Source organism: Squalius cephalus (assembly GCF_949319135.1).
Source record: "Squalius cephalus genome assembly, chromosome: 11".
NCBI classification, from domain to species: Eukaryota; Metazoa; Chordata; class Actinopteri; order Cypriniformes; family Leuciscidae; genus Squalius; species Squalius cephalus.
Genome location: NC_137132.1, coordinates 37,160,280 through 37,178,028, shown reverse-complemented (window position 1 = coordinate 37,178,028; position 17,749 = coordinate 37,160,280). Strand labels below are relative to the sequence as shown.

The window sequence follows — 17,749 nt, the reverse complement described above, 5'->3', positions numbered from 1 at the left end:
GATGAGGAGGTTTATTTATTTGAATTGTGGTTGAGACACGTTATTCTTTTAAAACATCACCATAGCTAATTGGCCAAAACTGTGTACAATAGTAAATTGCATAGAAATATTGTTCAGAAAAGAAGTTTCTCAGGTGTGGTGGGACATGGACATATAAATAAAAAATATTGTCATTCATAAGAATTTAATATATATAATTTTTATAATATAAAACAATATACATAAAGTTATCTACCTATCCTAAATTTGATCTAGACTGTTTAAATAATGATAAACAAAAACATCTGCCTCAACATATTTCTGTGTAAAAGTTATTGAGGTTTTTTAAAGCATTCATTCATTCAAAAACTCGAAATTACTTTTATAGTAAGATGAAGTGTCTTAAAATTACATATTTTATTCATATTCATCTGTAAAAATGAGAATGTTAGACAAGAGAAACACATGGGATCAAGGACAAAATTAATACAGCAGGACAAATAAAATATTTAATATATTATTCAAATATTTTATTTATAAATACCTTTCCTTATTTTTTTGGTATACCCATCTACACCAGTGTGTTTTTGTGTACACTTGTTTACAAAAAGATTACATAGAATGATAACATTAATAAACTGATAAGATGTAGGTCTATTTTTTATGATTAATGATTAGTCATTATTATCAATTAATTTGACCACTGTTCTAAAGCATTGCTAGAGAAAACAACTGTTAATGCATCTGAAGCCTAACATTAGTTAGTTAGTTAGTTAGTTAAAGTTTATTTCGGTCAACTTCAAGAAAAAAAAATAAAGAAAAACAATTTACAAGCAAACATAGAAAACAAACATTAAGTTAAATTGTAAACAATATTTAAAAGAGAGAAAAAAAAGTTGATCGACCGAAAAGGTGTCGGCTGAAGCTTATGCTTATTGCGCCGATCCTTTTTACATAACATTTATTTTACACACAACACCAAGTCCCAAAGTCATCAAGCATACAATGACTAAGAAGAAAAAGAAGCTAAATTCATTCAGTTTTGTATAATGTGATCTTTTTTTTTAAAAATAATTTCTTGAAACTACTAATGGATTTACATATTTTCAATTCATCATCGAGACTATTCCACAGTTTAACCCCCTGAACAGACAGACATCTCTGTTTGACATTGGTTCTGATTTGAGGTTTGCTGAACATAAGTGTTCCTCTGAGCTCATAAGGAGTAGATTTAATCTGAAACAAGTTCTGGACACAGTCTGGAAATTTACTATTTATTATTTTATACATTATTTTGGCTATTTTAAATTCCACCAAGTCATTAAATTTTAATAGGTTGGAATTCATAAATAACTTGTTTGTTGGGTGATAATAATCTGTTTTATTTATAATTCGTATTGCACGTTTTTGCAGAATAACAATTGGTTTTATTATTGTTTTGTATGTATTTCCCCAGATCTCTACACAGTAAGTCATGTATGGCACTATTAGAGACTGGTACAATATGTTGAGGGCCTTTGTATCAAGAATGTGTTTTGTTTTAGACAGGATAGCCAGTGTTTTAGAAATTTTTGACTTTATATAGGTTATGTGAGATTTCCAGCTGATCTTGCGGTCAATGATGATACCTAAGAATTTAATTTCATTTACCAATTCTAGTTCAAATTTATCAATTCTTATCTGGACTTTTGTATTTATTTGTTTATTACTAAATAGAATAAATTTAGTTTTATCTATATTTAGTGACAGTTTATTAACATCAAACCATTTTTTAAATGTTTTCATTTCTGCTTCCACTGTGTCCAGAAGCTGTCCCAAATTCTGATTGGAACAAAATAAAGTTGTATCATCAGCAAATAAAACACAATTTAATTGAGTAGACACATTACAAATGTCATTGATATATAATAAAAATAGTTTTGGTCCAAGGACTGATCCCTGAGGAACCCCACAAGTGACCCTCTGAAGCTCTGACCTGTCATTGGTGAACTGCACAAACTGAAATCTATTCCTGAGATAGTCACTAATCCATCTTTGTGCAACGCCCCTGATACCATATATTTCAAGTTTTTTTAATAATATTTTATGATCAATGGTATCAAATGCTTTTTTTAAGTCTATAAAAATTCCAACTGAGTAATTTTTATTTTCTATTGCAGAGGTCAGTTTTTCAACCAGCTCTATTACAGCCATTTCCGTGGATCGATTTGCTTGGAAGCCATATTGATGATCGTTTAATAGTTTATATTTTTCAATAAAACTGTCTAATCTTGTTTCAAATAGTTTTTCTAATATTTTTGAAAATTGTGGAAGGAGGGAAATTGGTCTGTAATTTGAGAATAAATGGCTGTCACCATTTTTGTAGATGGGGATGACTTTAGCTGTTTTCATATTGTCCGGAAAAACACCAGTTTGGAGAGATAAGTTAAAAACATAAGTTAATGGTTTAACAACAAATGTCATAACATCCTTAACTAGTGCCATGTCTATATCATTAAAATCTGTTGATTTTTTATTTTTAAATGTATTTATTATATTTATTATTTCATTTTCATCTACTGACTTTAGAAATATTGAGTTTGTATTTGATTTAATTATGTCAACATCCACACCTACTTTTGATTCTGGTTGCACAATATTATTTGCTAAATTGGCACCTACATTTACAAAATAATTATTGAATTCATTAGCAATATTGATTGGATTAGTTATAGTTTTCAGTTGGTTTGTGAAGTACTTTGGATATTTGCTTTTCTTAGTGTTTCCTTTGATTGCACTATTTAATACCTTCCAAGTCTCTTTAATGTTACTTCTGTGTTGCTCTAGTAGATTATTATAATAGGCCTTTTTAGTTTTTCTTAATATATTTACTAGCTTGTTTTTATATAGTTTATATTTGAGTTCGGCTTCCTTTGTTCTATTTTCTAAAAAGAGTTTATATAGGAGATTTTTCTTGTTACATGCATTTTGAAGTCCTTTGGTGATCCAGGGTTTGGCTTCATACTTTGACTGTTTTTGCATGATCATAGGACAATGTTTATTGAATAAATGAGTAAAAATAGACAAGAATTTATTATAAGATTCATTTGGATCATTAATTGAGTAGACTTCATTCCAAGTCTGTATACTTAATTCTTGTTTAAAGGCTCTAACGGATACTGCGGTTTTGAGTCGTTTTAAACTATATACTCCTTGTTTCTTTGTGTTTTGATTCTGAAAAAAAAGTTGCAGTGTACTAAAGACAGGAAGATGGTCACTTATATCGTTTATAAGGAGACCACTTTCTATTCTGCTGTCAACTGCATTTGTAAAGATATTGTCGATTAAAGTAGAACTATTTGCTGTGATTCTTGATGGTTTTGTGATAGTGGGAAAAAGACCTAAACTAAACATAGTATCCATAAAATCTCTGTGCTTTTGTGATTTGCGTACATTCAATAGGTCAATGTTAAAGTCTCCACAAACAAAGGTTACCTTTGACATGTCAAACATTTCCACAATTCTGCTGTTAAATGCATCTATACATGACCCTGGAGTCCTATATATACAGCTTACCAGGATTGTTTGCGATTTTTTAACCATTATTTCAACTGTAACACATTCCATCATATTATCTATTTTGATTGTCATATTTTTTACTAATTTACAGTTAAACCCACTACATACATATAAAGCTACACCACCTCCTTTTTTATTAGTTCTATTCACATTAAATAATTCATACCCATCGAGTTTTGTGTCACATTCTCTTTTCACATTTAGCCAAGTCTCTGATAAGGCAATGATGTGAAAATTAGGAAATTGTCTTAAGTAGTCCTTAATTTCTTCAAAGTTAGTATACAGGCTTCGACTGTTGAAGTGTATTATTGATAAAGCATTGTTCATTCTTACACTGGATTTGAATTGTTCGTTCGTATAATACTCGCAGTGGCAATTGTTTGTATAGAAGTGGTTCTCTGGATCTATTTCATTCTCCATATCATAATTTTTGTGATCAGTAAACTCAAAGCAATTCATGTTCATGCTGCATTTATCATTCATTGCAGCGCTGTCGGATGATTCGAATTGATCGTGTTCCGCGTCGTCTCTTTCCTCTGTAATACGAATGGAGTTTTTTAACAGTTCAGTCATGTTTAGTAGTCTTTGTTATCACGCTCATCGATTGATCACCGAACAATTTCATGTGATGCACCATTTTGGATTTTAATTCCTGTATGGATCCAAGTCCTGCAGTTCTTTTATTTATGACAACCTTTGATGAAGTAAAGGTTGTGTATCAAAAAGATTTTCAGTTGAGTCAGTATAAAGCAACATTCAAAGCATGCATCTTTACTCTATCTCTATCTCTGTGTCCATAGGCGCACAGTGAGAGCACAGGCACCACCAGTCCGCCCCAGCTCGAGCCAGTCCGGGCTCCTCGTCCACGACAGGCAGGTCTTCTGCCTCCTGTTCCTCCATCAGCCTCGGCTGCTCTTCGCTATAATGCGTCTCGTAAAGGTATCCACAAACACCTGATTCGAGCATCAGACTTACGAAATCATCTTCTTCTATATCATATTGAGTACCCTCCGCTATTGTCGTAACTTCACATCTGGCTCCACAGCGCCTGTTAGCTTAGCTTCCAAACAAGATGGAGGATATTGCTTTTAGTTTCAGAAAGTGAAGTCCCACCCACTGATCTGTTATAGGTCTGTAACGTGAGTGAGTCCCACCCTTTGGAAAATGAGGAACGAGTGTTTGTAGTCTCAACCTCTCTACAAAGATATGGGACTTCCTGCTTAGAATGACGCAAAATGACGATTTTTGCGTCATTGTAAGCAGGAACTGCAACACTGAAATACTTATTTCTCCCGTCTCAGGGAAAAATGAGGGAATAATGCACGACCATTCAACAATATGACTGGGTTTCTAACGATACAAGGCTTGATGCAAATGGGTGAAGTGTCCCTTTAATCTTATATAATATTACACAAAGAGTGCAGTTTTTCTCCAGATATTAACATGATAATAAATGTGATCTGCGTCATCATATGAGGACATTACATTTTTGCCTCTTGACACAATGATAGTCAAATTTGTAAATCTTAGACATGTTGGCCACATTTAGGGACACTGCCCACACCATCTTGTGGTGATATCACAACATTACACCAATGTCAGTGAGAAGAAAATGGCTAGAATTTCAGCAAAACACTTCTACACCAGTTCCCGAAAGAAAAATGACCCAGGTAAAAAATCTATTCAAATTATATGAATGAAACAAATGTATTTATGTACAATTCTGTCTCTATCATCATATGGGGATTAAAATTTGACATATTTTAGTAATAGTAGCACTCTAGGACATCAGTAAATGTGAAGCACTCGTTTGAGGACATTGGGACTATATAACGTTATTTATTCTACCATGTGGTTAGCTAAACTTGGGAATATTTAGATGGATCGCAATAGCATTGAAAAAACAACAACATTTGTCTGTGTGTGTGTGTGTGTGTGTGTGTGTGTGTGTGTGTGTGTGTGTGAGCATCCATTATTGAGTTAACATGGAAAATCTGGTTTGCTTTAGTGCAGAAAACTGGTAAAAATCAAGAAGTTTATAATGAAAGTGAGCCAATAAGTGGTCTTCTACTGCTCTCTGCTGGCCATTACCATTACTATTATAACACAATCAGATTTTGTCAGTGTTTATCATTTCATTTGTACTGACACTTCACATAATTGCTAGTACTATGGTAAATCATAGACCCACTGTCCTCACATGAGGACATCATTTGGTAAATCATAGACCCACTGTCCTCACATGAGGACATCATTTTCTGCAAAAACTACTTCCTGTCCAAAAACAAATTTTAGTTATTATACTTATTAGGTCCTACATATCCCAAATAGCAAGAACAATTATAAAATGCACACCAGGGGCCTATACCATGAAGCCGGTTTAGGTGGCTAGCCAGCTATGTTTCAGTTTAGTTTCCGCCAACCCTGGGTTTTAGGTACTATGAAAGTAGCTCGGCTTTAATCGGTGTTTGTTGCCATGGTATCTTACGCTGCACGGCTAACCTGCTCCGGGGCAGGCTATGTTCTGGATTCAAGATCTCAGACTGAAGTTTGACCAATCAGCTGAGAGCAAAGAAACATATAGGTGACGTAACTTATTCCCAGTGTCTGTTGCAATGACTTCAGCTTTTCCTCCAAATCCGGTGGACATCTCAGCGCAAATTGTTTGACGAACACTTCGTAGAGAAAGAGTTTTTAGCATGACAAAATCCCCTTGCCTTTCCTGATAGTTACTTGTATGAAAGATACAGATTTTCCGCGGAAGCAATGTCTTATCTTTGCGAACTTCTTGAGCCGCACATAAAGAATTTACACACGTTGAATTCATGCACTTACTGTACCGCAAATGGTATTGCGTTGCGTTTTTTCGCAAGTGGTACATACTTGCACGGTGGGTGACGCACAGAAGCTAGGGGAAAACACGGTTTGTCGAACCATTCGCAAGGTGGTCCTCGCTCTGCAGGAGTACATGAATAGTTTCATTAATAGTGTTCTCCGGACATTTATCGACCATGTCCATAAAAGAGGGCTTTTATAAAATTGCCGTTAAGATATATTGACATCACATGAACACTTTTTTTTTGTCTTCAAAAAGCAAATTTCACAAATGTACTATACAATATAATACATGTTAAGAATTATTTTAAATCTTTATTATTATTCTGTTAATCTTATGATAGGATTCCCTAGAGTCATTGCAACATGTATGCAGTCTATTGCTCCAATCTCCACTGCTCTAGGGGAACATGAGGCAGATTATGTTAATAGGAAGTCCTATCACAGCCTTAATGATGTTAATATGTGAGATGATTATTTTCTGTGAGATGAATCTTTAAATTAATAGTAACATTAACAGATTATGATCTACTAAACATCATCTGCAGACGACTTGTGGTCATGAACGTATGATCACAAGTGTGGATGCCAAATGGCCTGGCTCCAGTGCTTGTCTCACAAATTTTCCGTGAGTCTGTTTTGTGTCAGCGCTTTGAGGAAAGCAAGATACATTTGGTACAGTACAAAACACTGTTAATTTGAACTGAGCTAGAAAAACCTACACAATAACCCGCTATCATGACCCTCAGACAGGGCCACAGCACCGCTTCAGTGTGGCCCTCAGTAAAACCAGAGTGAAGATAGAGATGACCTTTGGCCTCCTAAAGGCACGTTTCAACTGTGTTCGGCCCTTAAGAGTCACCAGAGCGGGCATCACAGATAGAGTGCCTGCATGTGCCATTCTGCACAATATAGCCACCAGTAGAAAGGAGCGAGAAACACCACAAAACCAGCTTCTGCCCGATGAGTGTGACCAGATCACACTTGACCACCCAGCTGGTGCAGACGTAGATGCAATCACCATACAATATGACACTTAATAAAAGCACATTGAAACTGCAGATAGGTCTCAAACTGTTTTATTGGTTTTGTGGGATGGGAGGGAGAAAGAGAGCAAGAGAAAGTTGCATTAATAAATATTCATACTAAAGTGTTACTTGGTTAAATAAGTTCACATACTGAGATCAGTTTTATCCAGCTGTTTGATCTCCAAATTTTTTTTTTTTTTTTGGAGCCTCCTCAGCTCACAGTCCAACTCATTTAGTGTGCAGTCTAGTTCAAGTCTCCTTTAGTGTGCAGTCTAGTTCAAGTCTCCTTTAGTGTGCAGTCTAGTTCGAGGCTCCTTTAGTGTGCAGTCTAGTTCAAGACTCCTTTAGTGTGCACACTCAAAAAAATACCTCATCAGTTGAATGTATATTAATCATGTGGCAAATTTCCACATAAAATTACTACATTGATAAAGCTGTTTGTAATCATGTCTGTCGGATGTAATCAAACTATTTCTATCTGAATTATCACAATTACATTGACCTAATGTAATTTTCCTCAAAATCAAACTTAATAGTATTACATTGACCTAATGTAATTTTTTTGAAAATTAAACTTAACAGTATTACATTGACCTAATGTAATTTTTTTGAAAATTAAACTTAACTGTATTACATTGACCTAATGTAATTTTCCTTGAAAGTCAAACTTACTGTATTACATTGAACTAATGTAATTTTTCCAGGGTAAAATATAACTTATTACACTGACCAATGTGTTTTTCTATAGGTCTAACAGAATGGCAAATATTCAAAATTGACTATATTGTGCTGATCATAGAATTGCTTCCATGCATGTCTTTCACATTGTTGCATACATTAAAAAATATGCCATTACAGTATGCACACCAAAAAAGCAAACAAATCAAATAGCAAGTCAAACAGTTTATTAATTTCATAATGCTATAAACAGTTATAACAGAAATGCAGACAAAACTAAAAAAAACAACTAAAAACTGATCTACTCAAATCAAACATCTTCAGCTAGCCTTTGTCCATCCAGATTCAGTTTTTGAAAGACCTCGAAAGTATGCTGCAGGTTGGATGGGTACCTCAGATCCAGAGAATAAATTATGTCCATAAGCAAAGTGATGGCACACAGCACAGTCTGAATTACAATTGACACTTCTTTTGGTGGTTGTTGTGCACCCTCCGCATGGACCACACAGATCCTTAGGACCATCTCAGCTTGCTTTCTCAGCCTTCTCACAATCCTTGAAATTGGAGAACACAAGAAACACAAACAGTGTGTGTGTAATGGTCAAAACAACAAAACATCCCACTAAACTTGCATTACAAACAGAAATATATATATATATATATATATATATATATATATATATATATATATAAATGTATTAAAATAAGTCTCTTCTGCTCACCAAGGCTTCATTTATTTAATCCAAAAACAGTAATATTGTGAGATATTTTTACAATTTAAAATAACTTTTCTTTTTGAATATATTTTAAAATGCAATTTATTTCTGTGTTGGTAAAGCTGAATTTTCAGCATCATTACTGCAGTCTTCAGTGTCACATAAAAGCTTTTATAACATTATCTTCTACCGTTTGGAAAGAAATTAATAATTTTATTCCGAAAGGATGCATTAAATTGATCAAAAGTGACAGTATAGACATTTATTATGTTATATTATTAATATTATGTTTATTCTATTTCAGATAAATGCTATTCTTTTGAATTTTCTATTCCTCAAAGAATCGTGAAAAGAAATTGTACACAACTGCTTTCAACATTGATAATAATAAATGTTTGAGCAGCAAATCGGCATATTAGAGTGATTTCTGAAGGATCATGTGACACTGAAGACTGGAGTAATGATGCTGAAAATTCAGCTTTGATCACAGGAATAAATTACAATTTAAAGAATGTGGATCCTGGATATGTGGATTACTGTTTTTGTGGTATTTTGGATCAAAAGATAGCCTTGGTTCTACGTCAGAGCATCGGAGCGTCCCCGAATCTTTCTCCAGCGTCCTTGGCAGGGCGGCGGGAGTGAATTTTGCCGCTCTCGCCGGCGGCCATGTGAACGTACAGTACAGTAACTCATCCTCATGTTTTTCCAACCCCGTAAGACTTTCGTTCATCTTCGGAACACAAATTAAGATATTTTTGATGAAATCTGAGAGCTGTCTTACTCCTTCATAGGCTTCTTTGTAATTGAAACTTGCCAGACCAGAAAGTTAGTAAAAACAATGTTTAAAATAGTCAAATTGACTACAGTGGCTCAACTTTAAGTTTATCAAGCGACACAAATACTTTTAGTGTGCAAAAAACATACAAAAATAACAACTTTATTTAACTATTCATTTTCTTCTATGTGGGCATCTGAGTGAGTTCACATAGTGTAACAGCGCAGCGCTTCTGGGTTGTACGTCAGAACGTAGGCTCACTATTGGCTGACGCTGGTCATGTGTGTGATGCATGTGACATACAACACATAAGCGCTGCGTTGTTGCACTATAAAGCTGGTAAGTCCCGCCCCTTCCGCTAACACCGCTGGACCTCTAGGTTGAAAAATCGTCAATGCAAGTGAATGGGAGAAAATAATTATTTTCTGGTCCCGTTTGAATTGTGCCATGAATGTGAACATATGTTGTCTGTGAATTTTTTATATAACTTTTCATGTTACGAGTTTGACAGTATATGGTATGATTCTTCGGCTAGCAGTTGTGGAAAAGACATAACGAGAAAGACTACATGTCGCCTATGTGACGTCACCCCATAAAGTTGACTTACCCGTGGTTTTCGCCAACCTCAATGATTTTGTCCTCTCCCTGAAAGAAGGCGGTGAAGTGCACCAAAGACACAGCCATGTTTAGCGGGATCCGTGAGCTAGTGTCCGTGTGCGAATGGTGGTGGCGTTTCAAACGCGTCGAAAGCAGCGAAGAGTTGTAGTCCACAAAGTGCTCTCACACAAAGTCTAACCGTATCAAACTTCTACCAGCTAAATTGTAGCATTCTTCACACGAAAGATTATATACAAAAATTCACAGACAACATATGTTCACATTCATGGCACAATTCAAACGGGACCAGAAAATAATTATTTTCTCCCATTCACTTGCATTGACGATTTTTCAACCTAGAGGTCCAGCGGAAAGGGCGGGACTTACCAGCTCTATGTGAACTCACTCAGAGGCACACATAGAAGAAAATGAATAGTTGAATAAAGTTGTTATTTTGGAGTAATGACTGAAGTCGTATATTGTTTGCGCACTAAAAGATGCTAAAAATTTGCGTGGCTTGATAAACTTAAAGTTGAGCCACTGTAATCACTTGGACTATTTAAAACATTGTCTTAAATAACATAGAAGCTTTTGAAGGAGTGAGACGGCTGTCAGATTTCCTCAAAAATATCTTAATTTGTGTTCCAAAGATGAACGAAAGTCTTACGAGGGCTGGAACAACATGAGGGAGAGTAATTACTGACAGAATTTTCATTTTTGGGTGAACTAACACTTTAATATTAGAAAAAAATACACAAAAGTTAAGAAATAACTGTTCATGTGTAGAAATTGGATATACATATTTAAATGTGTTTAAGCATAGCTTAAATATAACATACCTCATCCAACACAGCCAAAATGTTGTATATCTTTATTTGAACAACTCCTTGGGCACTGCAGAAGAGACTTTGATGAGCCTGCAAGCAATATGAAAATGAATGTTGATTTAGTTAATCATTAGTTAATCAAGTGAATGTGTTCTTAATCCATGGTCATAATAATTGCATTGTAGCTGCCTCATAATACATTCCTCAGGTAAATAAAGACAAACAAAAAAATGGCAGTCTCAGCTTCTTCTGGACACTTTTACTTTGTTATACCCATTCATAATCATATGAAAGAGGTCCACCAGTCGACCATCGTAAGTGCTGACTGATGGTGACACGGTGCGCATGGATGTTCCATTATTCCCTATGCCGTCCGCAGCATGGCTCGCAGTGCCCTTCGAACTAAACATGTTTGCTCCCTTTGGATTCGAATCTCACTCAGATGGCGGAATGCTCTCTGTTACAATCCACTATACGGTCGATTAGAACGCACTTCGAATCACTCTGGCGACTCATTACTGAGTAAAAGATTCGTTCAAAATGAACGACCCATCACTGGAGTAGATTGTATATTTTTACATTTTAGATATATATCATTATTTGTTATATATTACTGAATTTATGCTTTTAAAAAAGATGCCGCAGAATGTGACGTCATATCACGACCGTTGCAAAGTGCGGATTACTGTCAGTAATGCGATCGCTTCCTTACTGTATCACCAGAAAATGAGATTCTTATAGTTTAAACAATACACAAAACAAAACACCTCAGAATACAGACAATTGTAACATCTCACAGACTTAAAGCTAATGGTAAAACTAATTACTGATTTCAATGTCAACGACGGAAACGTTTTTTTTTTTCACCATGGAATACAGCTTCGCCTAACAAAGTGTACATAGGGGGTAAAATACTTTTTTAACTGTAACTGGGTATGAAATTGCATTGTTATTGTTAGAAATGTCTTGAATAACGTTACTCACCCAACTTTAGCAGGATCCGTCGAAAGTTCTCGACTCCAATCAATGGCGGCAAAAAAAGTTTCTCGAACACAGTCCACAGCTCTCAGTGACACGCGCAGTAGGCGGGGTCAGGCCGCAAACGTCATTGATCCAAGTAAATTCACTCTCATTACATGTACAACCTAGGTAATTTACATTTCTTCAAAAAAACAAAAATACATTTCCTTATAAATGTATAATATTTGAATTGATCTAAAATGAGTGATTTATGTTCATCCAATGAATGCCCATGAGCACTTTTTTGAGTGCAGTCTAGTTCAAGTCTCCTTTAGTGTGCAGTCTAGTTCAAGACTCCTTTAGTGTGCAGTCTAGTTCAAGTCTCCTTTAGTGTGCAGTCTAGTTCAAGTCTCCTTTAGTGTGCAGTCTAGTTCAAGACTCCTTTAGTGTGCAGTCTAGTTCAAGTCTCCTTTAGTGTGCAGTCTAGTTCAAGACTCCTTTAGTGTGCAGTCTAGTTCAAGTCTCTTTTAGTGTGCAGTCTAGTTCAAAACTCCTTTAGTGTGCAGTCTAGTTCAAGACTCCTTTAGTGAACAGTCTAGTTCCAGACTCCTTTAGTGTGCAGTCTAGTTCAAGACTCCTTTAGTGTGCAGTCTAGTTCAAGACTCCTTTAGTGTGCAGTCTAGTTCAAGTCTCCTTTAGTGTGCAGTCTAGTTCAAGACTCCTTTAGTGTGCAGTCTAGTTCAAGTCTCCTTTAGTGAACAGTCTAGTTCAAGACTCCTTTAGTGAACAGTCTAGTTCAAGACTCCTTTAGTGTGCAGTCTAGTTCAAGTCTCCTTTAGTGTGCAGTGTGCAGTCTAGTTCAAGACTCCTTTTGTACAGGGCCCTGACTGAGTCTGTTTCCACCTGAAACATAATTCCACCACAAACATGATCATTACAAGTTTTCTGGAGGCTCATCAAAATCACAAAAAGTTCCTTGACTTCCTACAAACACAGGACTGACTGTAATTTATGTCAAGGGTTTTAAATCCTTACCTTGTTCACATTTCTTCTGAAGCCCATTGAAGTAGAGGCCTCAGTTTCTGGGGCAGGTTGTGAAAAATCCTACAATAAAAGAGATGTGTAAGGGCCAGTCCCTTTTTTATGCCACACATTCAAATGTTCGCCATAATAAAAAGCCCAGTGCATTCACATCAGCAACTGTCTGAGAACACACAGACAGAGTGTCTTCATCATTTCCTCCACCCTAATAAATAAAATAGGCCAATGTAAAGCATAACTGTTGTAAAGCAGGTTATGTTTGGTGTTCTGTCTGCTGCATACTGACCTCTGTGTGGGAGACTGTGTGTGTGCTGGCTTCAACAGGGACACTGTATTTCCCTCTACTGCAGAACATACAGTCAGCCATATTTAAAACTTAAAAGTAGTAATGTATTGCACACGTACCCAGTGTTACTTGCTTAGAGGAGCCAGCACCAGGGTCAGATTGTACAGCACCTGTAATCACATCCATAATTGGCCGTCCCTTATTGCCTACTCAGAGCCAACTCCTCCGCCACAGTGTATTCTGGTTTTCTGAATTTAACTCTTTATTTCTGTTTGCTGCAAACAAGTGTTTGTGATAAAATGTTAACAAAAGTAATAAAAGGTTGTGGTAAATACTCACCACTTTGAATTATATTTTTATATTTTGTCTTTATCTGCTGCCAAGAACATTTGGAGTTGGGGTTGCATCTAAAAATCAAAAAATCAATGAATATTAATCTTTCTTAGTACATACATGCACATTTTTTATATATTATAAAAATAGGCTATAGGCTATATTACACATATAGGCTACACATACATATATACATAATTTTACATAAATATAAAACATATTTGTTTAACTTACACATTAACAATCAGCAATCTTTCTCCAACAGTCTTCTCTTGCTTTGGCCGCAGAGACCGTATTGTTTCGAGCTTGAAATACATATTTAAATTAATCGTAATTCTGAATGATTAGCCTATCTCTTGCTCCTCCGCGGAAAAATATATCGCTCTCGCTCTACCCACGATTGGTTGTTCAGTGTCGACGTCACTCTTTTATGTGCATGCGCGCGTGGAGTAATCATAGCTTGAGGATCAAAGCCTGAGTTGACAGAGAAAGTTGATGAGCTGCATCATGGTACCAATAAAGCCTGATCGCATCGGTTTGGTTTTGTCAACTCAAAACTAATCCTGTAACCCCGAGTTTGTTCAGCTATACCTTCATGGTACAGGCCCCTGGCAAACTCTCGGGTCTCAGGGGGTTAATAAATTGATGAATTAAAAGTTTAAAAGTTTGCCTGAGTTAGTTAGTTGAAAGCTAAGCCACAGCACTGTATTTGTGTCTCGAGAAACACACAAGGTATTTCCTTACTGAATTATGAATCAGCTTTTTGAACGAATCAGTCCAATCTCAATGACTCACTCATTAACAATGAATTGCTGCCACCTACTGGTGGTTTTAATTTCACATTTTAATAAAGTATCTTTTCATGTTTTAAAGGGGTGGTTTACTGCTTTTTTTCTTTGCATGATTGTGTTTATGGGGTGCAATATAACATGTCTTCGGGGTTTTTTTTTTTTTTTAAAGCCTTATTTTTCATAAATTTCACCTTTATTGTAAGCCGTTTTCTCCTCTGTCATTTGAACGACCGGTTGACTTCCTGATTCTATGAAACCACTCCCTCAGAAACAGGCAATGGGCTCAGATTGGTTAGTTGGGCCGGTGTGTTGTAATTGGCTAAACTGCGTAGTGCACGTTGTGCGGAAACTTCACGCCCATTACCTTTACGGGTGAAAGTTGCATGTGCTCCGGTCAAATGTAAATAATGGTGTCAATACTGCCGTATCAGTTTGAGCCAGAATCAGACCCAGAAAGCAGCAATAAAGAGAGTCAAGCAGAACCTCCGCAAACACGGCTCTTACAAAACGTTTCTGAATGGTAAATTTTTCTATTATTATTCTATTCTACTATTATTATATAAGAATTTCGATACTCTGTTACTTGAAAATGCTACTGCTGCTTGTTAGCTTTTGAGATACGATTTTCTCCTGATTAAACATTTAATATACATGACTGAGTAATACCTTTTTTTTTAAAGTTATTGTTTTATCGATTACATATAATTTTTTGAACTTTATACACGTTTGTCTTATACACACTCTTGGCTACTATAAACAAACAGCGTTGGTTTACGTTCTTGATCAAATCGAAAAATTACGTCATAAAGTATACATGGAAAATACATTTACAAAATCAGTACATAATTACAAATTCAGGTCGAAAATGTTTGTACGCGTTTGTCATAGACACACAAACTAAGTGGCTACTAAAGCCAGCGCTGGCATTTGTTTAGGTCCTTGATAAAACTAAAACATTACGTCTGAAATTAAATACATTTAAAATTATTAAGTCTTACTTACAGGTTGTGGCCCAACAACTGCTGCCTCTGGTTTTAAAGTTGGAACTGCTTCATGTTTTAGTAACAGTTTCTTGTTGAATCCGGCATTGAATTCGTGGAGATTCTGGAAGCTGTCTTCCGTAAAATGCGCAGCACAGAGAGCTAAATTACTATTGTAATTTTCAGGAACATAATCAAACATAAATTTTAGCCATTGTTGACGAACTACAGCGTCCGTAGGAAGCCTGAACACAGAAGACCTGACAGCTGGGTGAAAATAACACACTTTCGACGGCATAGCTACAGCTCTCCACTATAACTCTTCCTCTTCGACAAAGCCGCAGAAATATGACCATGCCCCCTTTTTTGCATATTCCGGAGGGAGGGTTGATGTGGGTTAGTTACGTATAAAACCCGGGAAGTATCTCGTTGTAGTCCCATTCGAGTCGTTTTTGTAGGCATTAAACTTCCTGATTTTTAAAAGAAGATATCTCTGCTTACGTTGAACTTTCAGCGCAGCAACTTTGCAGATACTGTTCATGCACCAGCAGCAACAGTACACACTACTTAAAATGAAAAAAGTGAAATCGCAATCAACCACCCCTTTAAATCATTTCAAATATCAACATTCAACGTTTTATGTTTTAAACAAAACATTATTTATGTCTGTGTAAAAGCATCTAAATGCCATTTCAAATGCAGCTTCTGTGTTTTATTTAATTTGATCGGTAACAGCCCTATTGTGTCTTATTATTATAATTAAATTAAATTAAATGTATGAAATTGACACAAAAGATGATGCATGTATATAATTAGGTTTAAAAATAAATTTATAAAGGTAAAAATGCCAATGAAGGTAAAAATCTATTGAAACTTTTGAAAAAATGATTTTGGTCACTGCTGTGAACTGACCACCACACAGAATATGAAGAATATCAAAAACTTTAGGAGTCGGCAGTCCTAAACATGCCAAGTTACCAGCACCAGTTTTGTCAATTTCGCACACCAGTGAAGAATATTTTGGTAAATTTAGTCAGCTTTTTCAATGAACCAGAGAGAAACTTTGAAAAGAAGGATAATGGCACGGTCTCCATGCTACACTAATAATAGTAGTAAGGCTTTCCTCTGTGTACACATATCCATAGAAAGTACAATTTTGCCTGTATTATTGGTGTCCCCTTCAAAAATTGCTCTTGAGGAATGTTATGTTTATTGCATCTCAGGTGCTGCTGTAAAAAGCAAGGCGTCAAGCGTATTTCTGTTTGTGGGAACTGTCATGGTAACTCTTGCCAGAACATCAATCAACCAGCCAGATGATAACAGGAGTGAGGAAGATGCAGGGGAGTTGGATGAGGTTTGTTAAATTTTAAGGCGAGACACAGCAGGCAAAAACATCGTGTTTTTTTTACTGGTCAATTTTGAGATTTTTGGATATTTGTCTTCAATAACATGTCTTCTTTCAGACTTGTGGTGAAAAAAAGTCCGAAATACACATTTAGGTCTTTATTTTTCTACACTTTGTCTGTTTGCTTCTGTAGATTTGTCACAAATTCAACAAAAGTTGGCGTTCTTAATCAACACGCTGCTCCACGATCGCTGCCGTCACCCTGTCATCACACACACCGCTGGAAAGCTCTCTCTCTCCTGTACAATGCTGTCGGATCCAAATATGGTCATTTCCTTTTTATCAGCAACCAATCGTGAAAGTAAAAGGGCTGAATGCGCAATCTCATTGGCTGATGCTAAATCTTTAAAACCCATTTTCTCAAAATGACTTTCCTCTCATACTCGAAGTCTGAAATCTCCACTTCAGTAGCACCGATATACACCAAACTCTCCAGTCTTGTACCTAGTTATATTATGAAGACATATAGAGGGATTTGTAAATATATTATTCCTAGCCTGATTTATATAACATTTTATTCCAAAAAACATGGTGAAAATCATTTTTTTAAGGCTATTGACAGTATTTTTGGATTTACAGGATAACAAAAGTAGATATCCATAAATCCCTCAGTATTTTTTTCCCCATCTAATATGTGAACACAATGAAAAAAATAATTTTTAACCTGGCTTTATCCAATACTCAGATTTAGTTTTTTAAAATATATGCAAATTAGCGTATATTTATTTAGATATTGCCTAATTTGCATATTTAAACATTAAATTACAGAAAACTTGTAATACATTTTTTTATCATCTTAATATAGGTAATCAACTGGGAAAGTTTCATGGTGACATCTGCTAGTTAAACATGTTACCCTTCACCTGTAGTGTCTCGCCTTAAACCGATTTAGTAAGTTTGGTTTTGTAATTGTTCAATAAAACCATTTTATGTGGTCATTTTTTTTTTTTTTTTGTAAAG

The 17,749-nt window shown here is 35.6% G+C and overlaps 1 protein-coding gene across 1 annotated transcript in view; it reads left to right on the top strand.

Moving 5' to 3' along the window:
• Positions 1-8,448, top strand: part of dnajc30b (DnaJ (Hsp40) homolog, subfamily C, member 30b) — a 354,582-nt gene extending 346,134 nt beyond the window's left edge. The window contains exon 2 of the mRNA XM_079885686.1: positions 8,438-8,448. The gene's annotated coding sequence lies outside the window, so the exon portion shown is untranslated. The remainder of the gene's footprint in view (positions 1-8,437) is intronic.
• Positions 8,449-17,749: the final 9,301 nt, after the last annotated feature.